This window comes from Cryptomeria japonica, chromosome 6, assembly GCF_030272615.1.
Source record: "Cryptomeria japonica chromosome 6, Sugi_1.0, whole genome shotgun sequence".
NCBI lineage: Eukaryota > Viridiplantae > Streptophyta > Pinopsida > Cupressales > Cupressaceae > Cryptomeria > Cryptomeria japonica.
This window is the reverse complement of record NC_081410.1, coordinates 635,210,994-635,228,709: the sequence shown is the minus strand read 5'-3', so window position 1 is coordinate 635,228,709 and position 17,716 is coordinate 635,210,994.

The window sequence follows — 17,716 nt, the reverse complement described above, 5'->3', positions numbered from 1 at the left end:
ACGTTAGCCTTGTGCGCGTGATGGATTTCCTTGAGGATCTTGCATGAAGAAGATTGATCCTATCTACCTTGGGAATGTGCAAAGTCTCAATAAATAGTGGACACTGTGTGATGGGTTATTAGCTTCCAGAAGCGGCAAAGGACAAATGATGGAGAACGTCTTGAGATTTTTTCAAGATTGTTTTACACCATGCAATGTGATTGAATAGTCAGGATTGGACCGACTGTATTGATAACCTAGATGCTTATGGTTTTAGGTTTTAGCTACCAACCTAATTGTTGTTTATAAGGTTGATGATGATTTACATTGTGAAGTTGTTGGCAAATGTTATGTGTGTATCCAAGTGAAGAGATATGTGATTCTTTCCAGACCAGTGCAGTGAGTTAAGATCTATAGAGTGTGATTGCAGATGTGAAGGAACTAAAGTGGATCTGCCTTGGCATTTAGTGTTGTTATCAAATCAGTGTTTTACCTGTTGATTTCTAACCATTTCAGTAGTTGGAAAATCCCTTAACCGAGTAGCTTAACAGGCCTTTTGTAAATCCTTTAACAGGGTGACTCAAAATCATTGAGTTCTTCAAATCCTCTTACGAGGTAACCTTTAACCAGGTATTTAGCCATCCCTTAACCGGGTGATCCCTAGCAGGATCGGTTCCTAGCAGAACTTGTTGTGAAGTCCTTAACCGGACTAGGTTCCTAACAGAGCGGACTTCAAAAGAGTTCAAAGAACAAATTATGGGTATTCATCCCCACTGTGGTTTTTCCCAGTTGGGTTTTCACGTGAAAAATCAGTGTGTTGTGTGACACTTTTTCATGTGATGTCTTAGCGTTTTTTGTTAAGTGGTAAAGCATGCTGATCCAATGGTCATTATATTTATGATGACGTATTACTTGCTTAAGCATATGGGTGAAGTGGAAATGAGATTTTAGGTTGTGTAAAGATCTAAGTGTTACCGGTTTATGTGTTTCACAGTCCTACTATTTTTTACTGGTAGTGCCCTGATTTAGATCGGTGATACTATTTACCAATTAGTGCAGTCTTTACAGTGAAAGTTGTTTAAGGAATTTTTTGTCTATACTAATTCACCCCCCCTCTCAATATCTATTGAGTAGTTACTGTTCATCATTATTCATCAGAACCAACAATAAAAATGATCGTAACTGAACCAGTAACACCTTTACCAAAACAAAATGTTGAACCAATTATCCGACAGTATCAGAAAATTCAATAGTAACTGAAGAACCGGGAAGAGGAGCAAAGAGTCAGAAGACTCCTAGGTATGTAAGGTTGAATCATTCAGAAGATCAGATCATTAGAGATAAGAAAAATGGAGTGATGACAAGAAGGAGATTGGCGACTAATGAGGTATGTTTAATTTCTCAAGTTGAACTGGTATCAATACTTGAAGCATGTAAAGATGAATGTTGGATGAAAGCTATGGAAGAGAATCGGATTAGATAGAAAAGAATAACACATGGACTTTAGTTCCACATCCTAAAAATAAGAATGTTATTGGAACTAAATGGGTTTTTAGGAATAAATTAAATGAAGATTGACAAGTTGTAAGGAATAAATCTAGATTTGTTTGTAAAGGATATTCTTAGAAGGAAGGAATTGATTATGGTGAAACTTTTCCACCTGTAGTTAGCATTGAAGCTATAAGATTATTTCTTGCCTATGTTGTGCATAAAAACTACAAGTTTTATCAGATGGATGTTAAGTGTGTCTTTCTGAATGGTGATCTTGATGAGAAAGTTTATATTGAGCAACCTGATGTTTTTTTACTTTCAGGTGATAAAAACATGGTTTGCAGGTTAATGAAAGCTTTATATGGAATGAAACAGACACCTAGAACTTGGTATGCAAGGTTGGACAAATATATTTTGAATCTTGGTTTCACTAAAGGTAATGCTAATAGTAATCTATATTATAAAGTCACTGATGATGATATACTAATTATTGAGGTCCTTGTTGATGATATAATTTTTGGAGGTGAAGATAAGTTGTTCATGGAATTTTCTAAAAATATGGAGAATGAATTTGAAATGTCTATGATTGCGGAAATGAAAATTTTCTTAGGTTTGCAAATTACTTGGATTGATAAAGGTTCATCTGTCAAACTAAGCATGCTAGGGAATAGTTGAAGAAATTTGGTATGGAAGACTCTAAACCGGTAAGTAATCCTATGGTTACCAGTGAGAAATTGACAAGGAAAGATGAATTTGCACTAGTAAATCCTACAAGATACAAGTCTATGATTGGAGGTCTACTATACTTGACTCAGACTAGGCCCGATATAATGAATATTGTTTGCATTGCATCTAGATATCAAAGTGATCCTAGAGAAAATCATGAGAGTGTGGTGAAAAGGATTTTTAGATACTTACAAGGTACATCTGAATATGGTTTGTGGTACCCTAAAGATGATGACTTTACTTTATGTGTATATACAGATGCAGATTGGGTAGGTGATGCTGATGATCGGAAAAGCACTTCTGATGGTGCTTTCTTCCTTGGAAAGAAACTTATATCATGGATCAACAAGAAACAACCATGTACTTCTTTATCTACTACTAAAGTTGAGTATGTTTCTGCTACTACTAACTTTACACAAGTTCTATGGATGAAGCAAATGTTGAAGCACATTAAAGTGCATTGCATTGCATTAGACCGGTAATTATTCATTGTGATAACTCTGTTGCTATAGACATATCAAAGAATCCGGTATTTCACTCTAAGACAAAGCACATATCTATCAAGTATAACTTTTTGAAGGAGAAGGTGGAATAAAATGAGGTTAGATTGGTTTATGTGAACACTAAAAAATAGATTCCAGATATCTTCACTAATCCTTTGCCTAAAGAATCATTTGAGTACCTCAGAGACAGATTAGGGGTTTCTACCCCTCTGACAAAGAACTGATTGATTCTATTTGGCATTAGTCCGATATGCATTATCAAAGATATTATTCATTTCGGATTGATGTGGGGATGCTACTTCTTAGGGGTAGTAGTTAGTTTTGAGATTCAATGATTTTTTTTTTTTTTGGTCAGATTTCTCGCATTGATGTCAAAGGGGGAGAGATATTCATGTAAAAAACTTAAGGGATATATACAATAGGGGGAGAAATTTTTGAACTTCATGCTATATTCTTTTATGAGAGATTTATTTGGCATTTCTTGGTGCTTGGTTGATTTTCACATCTAGTGTTGCCATCAATGCCAAAGGGGGAGATTGTTGGCCATTTGGAGGAATTGATTATGTGTTGCATTGATGTTTTGTCATTGATGTTAACACTAGATATTTTGGCTTCTTTACCGATATCCTTTTGGTCCTAGTAAGTTGTTTGGTTTTTGGTTGGATTAGGTCATGATGATCCAGTAGTCTCAGGTATGTTTGGCTTATGGAGTTGGCTTAGATATGCTACTTAGATTCATGTTTAGTTAGTTGGTTTTGATCTAGTGATCAGATGCTATCCTATATGTTGGTAAGATTGGTTTGTTGTTCTAGTTAGGGTTTCCTGGCAGAGCTTTGTTGAAGATCTTTGATGCTATGCATAAGTGGTGTTGGTGCGGCTTCTAGTAGAGACTCATGATTCTGATGGTGATCATATTCGAGACTTGGTTGATTGGGATCATTTCTTTAGCGCGCATGGACCTAAATTATGTCTTGGTTTATCTAGATTATGGACTAACTTAATGTAACGTGTGGATTGGACCTCTCGATGTGTTTTTATGATGTCTTAAGGGTTGGATATTATTTGTTTGGTATCAGTCCAACATGTTTTGTAGTTATGTAATTGTTTTAGTGTCTAGTGGCCGACCTTATTGTTTGTGGTTGAGGGTTTGTATATATATGATGTAAGATCTCATTGTAGATCATATGTGAGGATAAAAAGGATGTATAGGAGCGAATAATATAATAATCATTCATGCAGAGGATTGGGTCTTGGTGATTAAGCTGGGTTTATGTTAGAGGATTTAGTCCTCCGGTATTGAGCTTAACCAAAACTATACTCAGGCATAGGAGGCTATCATTGCAGTTCATTGTATCTTTCGGATTGTAGTCTTGATTTTTATGTAGTCAGTGAGACTCCTTTTGTAATGAGTGGTGTGCTCTAGGCTGTTGGCCTTCCTGCAAGTGTAGGCCCCTCCATTTTTAATCACATACTTACAACATAAGTATTATCTGATTGTGGGTAGGCTTCCCACCATTGTTTTTCCCTTTATCGGGTTTTCCACATACAAATCTTGGTGCCATGTGGATGGTATTTATTATCTAATTGTTGCTTTTACTTAATTGATATATCTACTATCTTGGTAATTGGTTTATGCATTCTGGTATTGATCTTTTGGGTTCTGGTATTAAAGTTTTAAATTTTTAAGGTTCCGGTAATCTGGTGACAACTGATTCACCCCCCATCTCAGTTGTCTTCCAGTTATTTGAACTATCTAATAAACATGGCTTCAACACTTTATCCAAAAGCATCATATCCTACCAAACATGGATGTAAGCAATCTAGAAAAAAAAAATGTCTTACACTATAAAAAAATTCTTATTTTTTATTCATTTCTCTGACAACTTCTCTTTTTGTCATGTTGTTGAATGGTGTTGTTGTACATGAAAATAATTTAATAAGCCTTATATCAGTATTGCATAAACTAAGGAATATCCTTAGTAGTGTTATAGTAGGAGAGGTAGCCCATGCTAGAAAAAAATATCTTTTGGTTTGCTTGTATTTCTTGAGAAATAATAGCATCACCCACATATAAAAAAAATTGTGCAATCAAAATCACATTTAATTTCTTTTACAAATAGAGATTGTTACTCTAGAATCTCAATGATCAATTTTAGGTTCCTTCGATGAAAAGTTTATGCCTTTTTATATATCAAAATATAATTAAAACTTATTGAAGCAATTTGTCTTAGTTGAATAGTGAATAGATATTTTGTCATGAATTAGAAAGTAGTTGATACATTATTGAAAATACATTTCCTAGTAGATTATTCTCAGATAAGTCTTTGACAAATAATGAGTGACTATTGTTTTCTTGGAATTAGTTTCTAATGCTATGTCTTGTTGAAATAGTTTTACTTTATACTAATCCTAGGGACATATTATGAAGCAATCTTCTATGTATAGGAGTTAATGGTGACCCCTCAACACCCCTAAGATTACCTACTAGACTAAAATATCTTTCAAAAGAGAGAAAATAACAAGAATAACTTGCTTCAATAATGGAAAATTGATTGATTGATCACATGGAATATATAATGATAAGGCCTTTCTTATAGAGACAAGTTTTAAACATAGGATTAGACAATATCATGACATGTGTCTTAATCCTATGCTATGAGAAAACTACCTCAATCAAATATTTAAATGACCTAGGTTACTAGAATTAAATAAAAGTCATAACTTGATAAGATATTCTAAGATCCTATCTAGACAAGAAGGAAACCTAGGATCTATGTAAACTTAATTATGTGAATAAATCTCTTACTAGGAACTAGCTAGGTACAACACCTTTACTAGGTAAAAAACTTTATTCATACAATTACGATGATGATTTTGTAGAGGGTCGCCCATGGGTTGAAACCATTAAACACACATAAACATGTTAAATTCCTAAACATAGGATTACTCACATGTTGGCATTTGCATGAAGATTGCATTGATGAACTTTTATGTTGTCATTGATGTCAATTATAATCGGTAATTATGTTGTAATAATGTTGTTATAATGTTGTTTTGTAACTGGTAGGAAGAGATAGTAAAGGGAACTGTAACTGATAGGTAAGTTTGTGAAGGAGAGATGAATCGGTAACCCTACCTATAAATGAGACCAAACCCTAACCGATGGAGCTTGGTGAATCGATTGAAGCAGATTATGATCAAATAATGAACATTAATTATTATGACACGTATGCATCTTATATAAGAAGAGTTTTAAACATTTTTTGGTTTGTAGAGATAATGATTTTCGTCCTAGGAATGAACAAGTTAATTGCATATAATGGAAACCGTGTGATGAGTTACAAAGATTGATGAAGTTGTGATCAAGGAGTGGTCGAGTTTGTCTTAAATGTTGTGCAGTGATTGTTATGTAATCCAATGATCATACTTGAACCAGTTTGTTTGTAATCTCTATGAGATGTTTAGGTTTGTGTTGTGTTACCGACCTGTTGATTTTTTTGTAAGGTCGATGAGTTGTTTTGTTGGTGTTCGCAATTTTGGTTGAGAGTAAGAGAGTGATTTGTTTCCAAACTAGATGATGTATCTGTAGTATGTGTAAAGGCAGAAAGGAGCATGAAAAGGATCTGAACAAGAAAGTGTAGTGCTATTCAAATAGATTAGCAAACCCCTATTGTTTTCTAACAATTACAACAGTCAAATTCCCTAACTGGGTAAGCTCTAACTAGGTGATCCATTAGCTTGGATTCCAAATCCTCTACCGAGGTTACTCCTAATAGGGTATTTCTTCTAATAGGGCATTATAGTCAATCCCTGAACCGAGTGGTTCCTAACAGGATCTATTCTTAACAAGACTTTTTGTAAAGCTTTAACGAGCTAGGTTCCTAATATGGAAAACTTTAGAAGAGTTCAGAATACTTGTGGGTATTCATCTCCACCGTGGTTTTTCCTATTTTGGTTTCCACATCAAAAATATTGTGTCAAGTGGTGAATGCTTTTCAGGTTATGTTTACTATGATTGAATTGCTTAACTGCTAAATCCACTTTGATATATTATGTTAACAGACAACAATCTGAAATATGTTTTAACTACTATCAGTAAAGTATTTTAATGATTCAGTTAAAAGGTTTTGAGAGTTTCAAAGACATTTTACTGTTAGTCTGTTATAACTAGGAAACCGGTTTAACTTGTCAGTAATATTGCATTTGAAGTTCAGTGTTTAAACCAGTCAGTTTAGAGTTTTCTTTGAGAGGTTGATTTTGAGATTGGTGAAAGTCTATATAGTTTTCTATCTACTGATTCACCCCCCTTCTCAGTAGTTGACTAGATCCTTATTCTTTCATCATACCATCAATTGGTATCAGAGCATTCTAGGTACTCAAAGATCTAAGCCTAACAACTTGAGGTATAGGACTTGAAAAACATTATGAAGAAAGAAGGTCCAAAGTTTAATAGAGAACTATAGGATGTGGAGTGATAGAATGAAAATCTATATCAAGAGTCTAGGAAGTCAATACTGGGAACATGTTGGTACTCAATATATTGCACCTAGTGGGACTATGACTGATGATCAAAAGAAAGAGCAACAAGAAAATAATCAAGCATTGGAAGCCATTATCAGTTCTTTGTTTGATGTAGAGTATGTTGATGTCCATGGTCTAGAGACTGCCTATGAGGTATGGAAGAAACTTGAGGAAATCTATAGCGGTGATGAGGATGTGAAGATTGCCAAAGAAGAGAGTCTAAGAGGAAAATTTGATGACATGCGGATGGATGAAGGTGAAATTATCCAGCAGTATGGTCACAAGATAAAATAAATAGTTAGTGAGATCAAGAGTGCTAGTGGTAAAGTGGAAGATGCCATAGTGATTAGTAAGGTGTTGAGAACCCTGCTACTGGTCTATGCTATCAGAGTTATAGCCATTTAGGAGATAAAGTATATAGATAAAACTAAGGTAACCCTTGAATCCATCATTGGTAAGCTTACTGCAATTGAATTAAATGGTTATGATGGTAGTGTTCAGAAGTCCAAATCTACATTTAGAGCTTCAATTTCTAACCCATCTATGAGGAAAAGTAGAGATGTCAGTCACAATTATGAATCTAGATCCAATGGATAAGTTGATGATGAAGACAGTTTGATTGATCTTCAAGCATTGTTGGCCAAGCAGTTTCCCAGAGGTACTGATAAGTACATAGGTAAATTACCTTTGAAATGCTTTGCATGTAACAAGATTGGACACATTGTAGCTAACTGTCCTAATGGTGACAATGAGCACAAGTGTGAGAAGTTCAAGAAGTACAAAGGAAAAGGCAAAAGATATTATCTCATTGCAGTTGATGGTGGTATCACTGATGAGGAATCTGAGGGAGATGCTAATGAATACATTGTCTTTGTTGCCATTAAAGAGGAGACATCTGATTAGAAGGCATTAGTTTCTCACATGGATAATTTTGATAATTGGATCATTGATAGTGGTTGTTCACACCACATGACTGGTGACTGGAGAAAATTTCACACCTTGAAGGAATTTGATGGAGGAGTTGTGAGATTTGGTAATGACTCACCTTGCATGGTAAAAGATAAGGGCACTATTTCTCTTAATGGAAAGAACAGTGTAGGTGATGCCTACTAAGTTGAAGGATTAAAGCACAATCTTTTGAGTGTTGCACAACTCAATGACAAAGGTTATCCATTGGAATTTAAGAATGGAATATGCAAAATCTATGGGAGCAAAGGTGAACTAATTGTAACCAGCAAGAAGACTAAAGGTAACATGTTTCACCTAAATCCTAAAGTCAAAAACTATTTAATTGCTAAAGTAGATGATAGTTGGCTTTGGCATAGGAGATTTTGTCATATAAATTTTGATAACATTGTCAAAGTGAGTAAGTCCAAGTTAGTGAGAGGTTTTCCTCAGTTGGACAAATCGATTAATGCTCTATGTAAGGAATGCCAGTTGGGAAAGATGATATCATCAACTTTTAAGAGCAAATCTTTTTCAGCAAAACATTTGTTAGAACTGGTTCATACACATCTCTGTGGACCCATAAGGACTAAAAGTATTCAAGGTGACAAATATTTTATGTTCTTCACTAATGATTTCTCAAGAATGATGTGGGTCACATTCCTAAAGGATACGTCAGAAGATTTTAGTAAGTTCAAGGCATTCAGGGCCTTAGCTGAAAAGGAAAGTGGTAAGAATATAAAGTGTCTGAGGACTGATCAAGGTGGTGAATTCACTTCTGAGGAATACACTAGATATTGTGAAGAAAATGGTATCAAAAGACAACTTTCTGCACCAAGGACACTATAGCAGAATGGTATTGTAGAGAGGAACAACCGTTCAGTTGTTGAAGCTGCTAAAATGATGATACAAGGAGGTGTAGAAAAAACTTTCTAGAGAGAAGCTGTCAACACAACTATTTATACTATGAACAAGATATTGGTAAAAAGAGGTAAGGATAAAACTCCTTATGAATACTTGTATGTTAGATAACCTAATGTCAATTATTTGAAGATATTTGGTAGTAAATGTTTTATTAAGAGAGGTCACTATGTTAGCAAGTTTGAGGCTAAAAGTGATGAAGGCATATTTCTGTTGGCATTCTGTGAACCTGCATGAGCCTTATGTAAATTGGCATGAAGACATAATGATATTGTATGTTGTCATTGATGTCAATATGAGACATAGTGTGAACCAGAACATGAGATAAGTGAAGAAAGAGATACCAGCATATGTGTGAACCGGTATATGCCAAAGTGAAGCAGCACATTTGTTCAAAGTGAACCGGCATGCAGTTATGGGAACCGGCACATGGAAGCACTCTATGACTACCGGTTGGTAAGGCAACTTACACTTCGGGGTTTCCGGTTGGAGTATCTCAAGTCTATGTGATTCAATCGGTGATCTTTGTGTGATGAGTTAGTAGTATGATGGAGGACAGATCGTGTTGCCACGTAAGCTTTGTGCGCGTAAAGGATCTTGCATGAAGAAGACTATTCCTATCTACCTCAGGAATGTGTGAAGTCTGTCAAATAGTGATAACGTGTGATGGGTTATCAACCACCATGAAAATGGTGGATAATGGATGATGGAGAATGTCTTGAGATCGACTTAGGACTGGTGCATTCAATGCAGTATGTTTCAACGGTCAGGATCGAACCGTTTGAATGCTCAACCTAACAGGTTTAGGGTTTAGGGTTTTTGCTACCAACCTATATGTTACCTATAAGGTCGATGTTAGGTTTCTGTCTAAAGTTGTTGGCAAAAAGTTATGAGTGTGTATCCAATGAAAGTGATACAAGATTCTTGCTAGACCATAGGAGAAAAGAGATACCTGCAAAGTGTATGTACAGAAGGAAAAGAGGAGCCTAAACGGATCTGTATTAGTATTAAGTACTGTTAACAGATCATTGTAATACCTGTTGATCTCTAACCACTTCAATAGTTGCAAAATCCCCTAACAGGGTAGCCTTAACTGGCTTGATTCAAAATCCCTTAAATTGGGTGGTCTTAACCGACTTGCTGTAAATCCCTTAACCAGGTAACTCGAAGCTAATGAGTTCTGAGAAGCTAGAGAAGCTTAGGAGATCCTTTCAGCTATTGAGTTCTTAAAATCCTCTAACAAGGTGACCCTACCGGGTTTAACCCTTAACCGGGTATCCCTTAACTGGGTGATCCCTAACAGGATCGATTCCTACCAGAACCTATTGTAATGTTCTTAACCGGACAAGGCTCCTAACAGAGCGGACTTCTAAAGAGTTCAAAAAGTAGCTTGTGGGTATTCATCCCCACCGTGGTTTTTCCTAGTTGGGTTTCCACATGAAAAATATGTGTGTCATGTGTAATGCTTTTGTTTTATCTGTTATGCACATGAAGTTTCTATGTTTTATGCCTGTCTATAAAACATATTGAACTCACTGTTGTGAAGACTTGATGGTTAGGTCTACTAGTTCATGCATGAGAATATTATGATAATGTGGTATTGAGCTAAGAGAAAAGCTTAGTAAGTGACCGGTTCATGACTGTTTGAGTTATTCTGGATGCTACCAGTTGCACTCTGTTTTACCGGTATCTCTGTTTATCAGTCATTGTGAGTGTTTGTTGTCAAACCGGTTTTGGATGGTATTTGTGTCTGTACTGATTCACCCACCCCTCTCAATACTGGTTTGGTACTAGGTGTTCATCATTGAGTTATCAATTGGTATCAGAGCACTCCAAGTCCTCTATGTTGTAAGCTTAATTGCTTGAGGAAAAGATCCTAGCCAAATGATGAAGAGGGAAGGTCCAAAGTTCAACAGGGAAAACTTTGGTATATGGAAAGACAGGATGAAGATATTCATCAAAAGTATGGGTGTTCAACACTGGAGTTATGTTGAAAATGTATATGTTGTTCCTACCGGTACTCTCACCGATGACCAAAAGAGAGAGATACAAGAAAACGGTCAAGTCATGGAAGCCGTCATCAGTAGTCTATCTGACATTGAGTTTATTGATGTTCAGGACAAGAAAAATCCCAAAGAAGTATGGGATGCTCTTGAAAATATCTAAGGTGGTGATGAGCATGTAAAACAGGCTAAGGAATAGAGCTTGAGAGGAAAGTTTGAAGACATGAGAATGGTTGAAGGAGAGACCATTCAGCAGTATGGAATAAGAATCAAAACAGTTGTTGGAGAAATAAAGAGTGCAGGTGGCAAAATAGAAGATTCCACTGTGGTAAGTAAAGTCCTGAGATCCCTGTTGCCAGTCTATGTAATAAGGGTTGCTGCTATTCAGGAGCTGAGATCAATAGACAAGTCTAAGGCATCCTTGGACTCCATCATAGCCAAGTTGACAGCCTATGAGCTAAATAGCTTTGATGGTAGTGTTCAAAAGTCAGAATCAGCTTTTAAAGCTTTTTCTATACCATCCAGAAAAGGAAAAGAGGCTAGCACTAATGGGGAACCTAGTCAGAATAGAGAGATGAAGGATGAAGAGTTTCTAATGGAATTTGAAGCTCTTCTGGCCAGGAGATTCCCAAAAGGAACTGGTAAATACAAAGGTAAACTACCTTTGAAATGTTTCTCCTGCAACCAGATAGGACATATTGCTATGAACTGTCCTAATAGTGACAACAAGGATAAACTGGAAAGGTTCAAGAAATTCAAAGGAGGAAACCAGAGAAATTGTTTTGTGGCAGTTGATGAAGGTGTCACAGATGAGGAATCTGAAGATGAAGAAAATGAAGACATTGTGTTCATTGCTGTAAAGGAAGATGTGACAAACAAGAAGGCTCTTGTCTCTCGGTTTGATGATTCCAATGAGTGGATCATTGATAGTGGTTGCTCTCACCATATGACTAGTGACTGGAGCAAGTTTCTATCATTAGAAGAGTATGATGGTGGTGTGGTTCACTTTGGAAATGATGCACCATGCATGGTCAAAGGCAGAGGGTCCATCTCCTTGAATGGAAAGAGTAGTGCTGACAATGTGTATTGGGTTGATGGTCTCAGACACATCCTTCTAAGTGTTGCCTAGTTAAATGACAGTGGACTCGCTCTACAATTCAAGAATGGAGTTTGCAGAATCAAAGGTAAAGATGGTAAATTGGTAGCCACCGGCATGAAAACTAAAGGTAACCTATTTCATCTAAATGCTAATATAAGTACATGTCTTACGGCTAAGCTTGATGATAGCTGGATATGGCATAGGAGATTCTGCCATGTGAACTTTGACAACATTGTGAAGGCTAGTAAGATCAAGGCAGTTAGAGGGTTGCTGGTGCTGAGCAAACTGGATAATACCTTGTGTAGAGAATGTCAATTGGGGAAAATGTCTTCCTCAACTTTTAAAGGTAAATCTTTCACTGCTGACAACTTGCTTGATCTTGTGCATACTGATTTATGTGGTCCTATGAAAACTAGAAGTGTGTAGGGTGATAGGTACTTCATGATTCTCACTGATGACTACTCAAGAATGATGTGGGTCACATTCTTGAAAGACAAGTCTAAAGCTTTTGGGAAATTCAAAGCTTTCAGAGCATTAGTGGAAAAGGAAAGCGGTAAAAGGATCAAGTGTCTCAGAACTGATCAAGGAGGGGAATTCACTTCCAGTGAATTCAACAAGTATTGTGAAGAATTTGGCATCAAGAGACAGCTGTCTACCCCCCGGACTCCACAGCAGAATGGCCTAGCAGAGAGGAATAACCAGACTATGGTTGAAGCAGCTAGAACTATGTTGATTCAAGGAAAGGTTGCTCACACCTTTTGGAGAGAAGCGGTGAGCACTGCAGTTTACACTATGAACCGGGTACTCATCAAAAAGGGCAAGGACAAAACTCCTTATGAGTATTGGACCGGTAAGACCCCTGTAGTAAATTATTTTAAGGTCTTTGGTAGCAAATGTTACATCAAGAGGAGTGAACATCAGGGCAAATTTGAAGCTAAATGTGATGAAGGAAAATTTCTAGGATATTCCACCAAGAGTAAAGCTTTAAAGTGCTACAACAATAGGACTTAGAGAATTATGGAAAGCATCAATGTAAGAGTTGATGAATCCTCTGAGAAGACTGAGAAAACTGATAGTGAGCAAGTTATAAATGAACCGGTTGCAACCTTCTGGGAACCGGTTGTCAGTCAAGTGAGCACCAGTAATAGTGTTCCTGAATGAGTGAATGTTGATACTGATGAAGATAAGGATGAAGAAGAAAAGCAAGAAGAACCAATTAAGACCATTCCTCGGTATGTCAAGTTGAATCATGATCCCAAGCAGATCATAGGTGATAAAGATGCAGGAATCCTTACCAGAAGAAAGATCAGAGAAAACTTATGCATGATCTCTGAATTTGAGCCTAAATCATTCAAAGAGGCTCATAATTATGAAGACTGGATCAAGGCAATGGAAGAAGAACTTGACCAGATAGAGAAAAATGGTACATGGTCCTTGGTACCCAGACCAGAGCATAAGAATGTCATTGGCACCAAATGAGTGTTTAGAAATAAGTTGAATGAGGATGGCACAGTGATTAGGAATAAAGCCAGACTGGTATGCAAAGGATATGCTCAAGAAGAAGGTGAAGACTATGGGGAAACCTTTGCTCCTATAGCCAGATTAGAAGGAGTTCGTATGCTTCTTGCATATGCAGCTTTTAAGAGATTCAAGGTGTATCAAATGGATGTAAAATATGCATTCCTAAATGGTGTACTTGAAGAGGAAGTATATATTGAGGAACCAGATGGGTTTGCCCTATCTGAAGACAGTGACATGGTATGTAGGCTACACAAAGCATTATATGGTCTAAAGCAAGCACCTAGGGCATGGTATGAGCGCCTACATTCCCATCTTGTGAAGATTGGATTTGAGAGAACAAGTGAAGATAGTAATATCTACTTGAAGTTTGAAGAAGATTAGATCCTAATCTGTGAAGTCTTTGTTGATGACATCATCTTTGGTGGAGATTACAAGATGAGTCATGAGTTTGCTGATGAGATGAAGAAAGAGTTTGAAATGTCACTCATAGGGGAGATTAATTTCTTCATTGGACTGCAGATCTAGCAGATGAAAGATGGAATCTTCATCACTTAGTCCAAATATGTCAAAGAAGTGTTGAAGACTTTTGGAATGGAAGATAGCAAACCGGTTGGTACACCGATGGTGACCGATTGCAAATTGACAAAGGAAGATGATTCTACACTAGTTGATGAGAAGGAATACCGATCAATGATTGGTAAGTTGCACTATGTAGTGCATAGTAGACCGGATATTGCACATGCAGTTGGCATCACTGCAAGGTTCCAGAAGAGTCCAAGAGAATCTCACTTGAGTGCAGTCAAGCGGATTCTTAGGTATCTGAAGGGAACAATTGACTATGGATTGTGGTACCCATACAACAATAATTTCAATCTGAAAGTATTCACAGATGCTGATTGGGCTGGTAATGTGGATGATCGGAAGAGAACAACCGGTGGTGCATTCTTTCTCGGTGGTAGACTGGTCTCATGGATGAGTAAAAAGCAGAGTTGCATCTCTCAGTCTACAGCGGAAGCGGAGTATGTTGCAGCTTTCATGAACTATACTTAGACAATCTGGATGAAGCATGTACTGGAAGGCTTCAAGATCCCTATACCTGAACCGGTAAGTATATTCTGTGATAACACAAGTGCTATCAATATATCAAAGAATCTGGTTTTACATTCTAGAACCAAGCATTTTGAGCTTAAGTATCATTTCTTGAGGGAAAAGGTTCAAAATAAAGAGATTGCACTGGAGTATGTGTCCAGTAAGGAGCAGTTAGCAGACATATTCACCAAGCCTCTCTCAAAGACAACATTTGTGCATTTGAGAGGTGAATTAGGGGTATTGCCCCTTCAGGAGGTGAACTAAAAGTGGTTGTTCCACATCAGTCAGGTACTGGATAGACAAATCTTTGGTTGATTGGTTTGTTTAAGGATGTTACTCCTCAGGGGGAGCAGCATAAGGAAATAGTGGTGATTGTACCTCCACTTTGGCATTGTTGTCAAAGGGGGAGAAGAAGTGAAGCGAAAAGATATCTACAGCAAATGGGGAGAAGATGTGAAGCAAAGAAGATATCTTTTGTATATTGCCATCAATGCCAAAGGGGGAGATTGTTGGCATTATGTGAACTGGCATGAGCCTTATGTAAACTGGCATGAAGACATAATGATATTGTATGTTGTCATTGATGTCAATATGAGACATAGTGTGAACCGGCACATGAGATAAGTGAAGAAAGAGATATCGGCATATGTGTGAATCGGTATATGCCAAAGTGAAGCGACACATTTTTTCAAAGTGAATCGGCATGTAGTTATGGGAACTGACACATGGAAGCACTGTATGACTACTAGTTGGTAAGGTAGCTTCCACTTCGGGGTTTCCGGTTGGAGTATCTCAAGACTCTGTGGCTCAATCGGTGATCTTTGTGTGATGAGTTAGTAGTATGATGGAGGACAGATCGTGTTGCCACGTAAGCTTTGTTCGTGTAAAGGATCTTGCATGAAGAAGACTATTCCTATCTACCTCAGGAATGTGCGAAGTCTGTCAAATAGTGATAATGCGTGATGGGTTATCAACCGCGATGAAAACGGTGGATAATGGACGATGAAGAATGTCTTGAGATCGACTCAAGACTGGTGCATTCAATGCAGTATGTTTCAACGGTCAGGATCAAACTGTTTGAATTGCTCAACCTAATAGGTTTAGGGTTTAGGGTTTTTGCCATTGACCTATATGTTCCCTATAAGGTCAATGTTAGGTTTCTGTCTAAAGTTGTTGGCAAAAAGTTGTGAGTGTGTATCCAACGAAAGTGATACAAGATTCTTGCCAGACCATAGGAGAAAAGAGATACCTGCAAAGTGTATGTGCAAAAGGAAAAGAGGAGCCTAAATGGTTCTGTATTAGTATTAAGTACTGTTAACAGATCATTGTAATACCTGTTGATCTCTAACCACTTCAACAGTTGCAAAATCCCCTAATAGGGTAGCCTTAACTGGCTTGATTCAAAATCCCTTAAATCGGGTGGTCTTAACCGGCTTGTTGTAAATCCCTTAACCGGGTAACTCGAAGCTAATGAGTTCTGAGAAGCTAGAGAAGTTTAGGAGATCCTTTCAGCTATTGAGTTCTTAAAATCCTCTAACAAGGTGACCCTACCGGGTTTAGCCCTTAACTGGGTGATCCCTAACAGGATCGGTTCCTACCAGAGCCTATTGTAATGTTCTTAACCGGACAAGGCTCCTAACAGAGCGGACTTCTAAAGAGTTCAAAAAGCAGCTTGTGGGTATTCATCCCCACCGTGGTTTTTCCCAGTTGGGTTTCCACATGAAAAATATGTGTGTCATGTGTAATGCTTTTGTCTTGTGATGCTTTGTTTTATCTATTATGCACATGAAGTTTCTATGTTTTATGCCTATCTATAAAACATATTGAACTCACTGTTGTGAAGACTTGATGGTTAGGTCTACTAGTTCATGCATGAGAATATTATGATAATGTGGTATTGAGCTAAGAGAAAAGCTTAGTAAGTGACCAGTTCATGACTGTTTGAGTTATTCTGGATGCTACCGGTTGCACTCTGTTTTACCGGTATCTTTGTTTATCAGTCATTGTGAGTGTTTGCTGTCAAACCAGTTTTGGATGGTATTTGTGTCTGTACTGATTCACCCCCCCCTCTCACTACCGGTTTGGTACTAGGTGTTCATCATTGAGTTATCAATTTCTTGGTTACTCCACCAAGAGTAAGGCCTACAAATGTTACAACAACCAGACACATAACATCATTGAGAGTGTTGATGTTCAAGTGGATGAATATCCTGAAGTCTCAGGAGAAATCAGTGTGGAGAAAAAGGAAGATCCTTGCATTCTATTTTTGGAGCCAGAACTGGTAAAGAGAATGTTGTTGTACCAGTTCAGGGTAGATTCAGAAGAAGATGATGATAATGAAGAAGAAGAACTGAAAGATAATGATCATGTTATTCTGAGGTATGTGAGACTCAATCATAATCCTAACCAAATTATTGGAGATAAAGATGCTGGAGTGTTAACTAGAAGAAGAATTAGACAAAATTCTTGCATGATCTCCACTATTGAGCCTAGAACTACTAAGGAAGCATTTGGAGATAATCACTGGATCAAAGCTATCAAGGAGGAGCTTGATAAAATTGAGAAGAACAACACATGGACCCTAGTACCCAGACTGGTGAATAAAAATGTGATAGGTACTAAGTGGGTATTCAGGAATAAACTGAATGAAGATGGAGTAGAAGTCTGAAACAAATATAGATTGGTATGCAAAGGTTATGCACATGAAGAAGGAGAAGACTATGGTGAGACATTTGCACTAGTTGCTAGATTGGAAGGTGTTAGGACCATACTTGTATTTGCAGCATATAAGGGATTCAAATTATACTAGATGGACGTGAAGTCAACATTTCTAAATGGAATACTGGAAGAAGAAGTATACATTGAGCAGCTAGATGGTTATTCTTTGACTGATGCAAAAGACATGGTATGCAAACTGT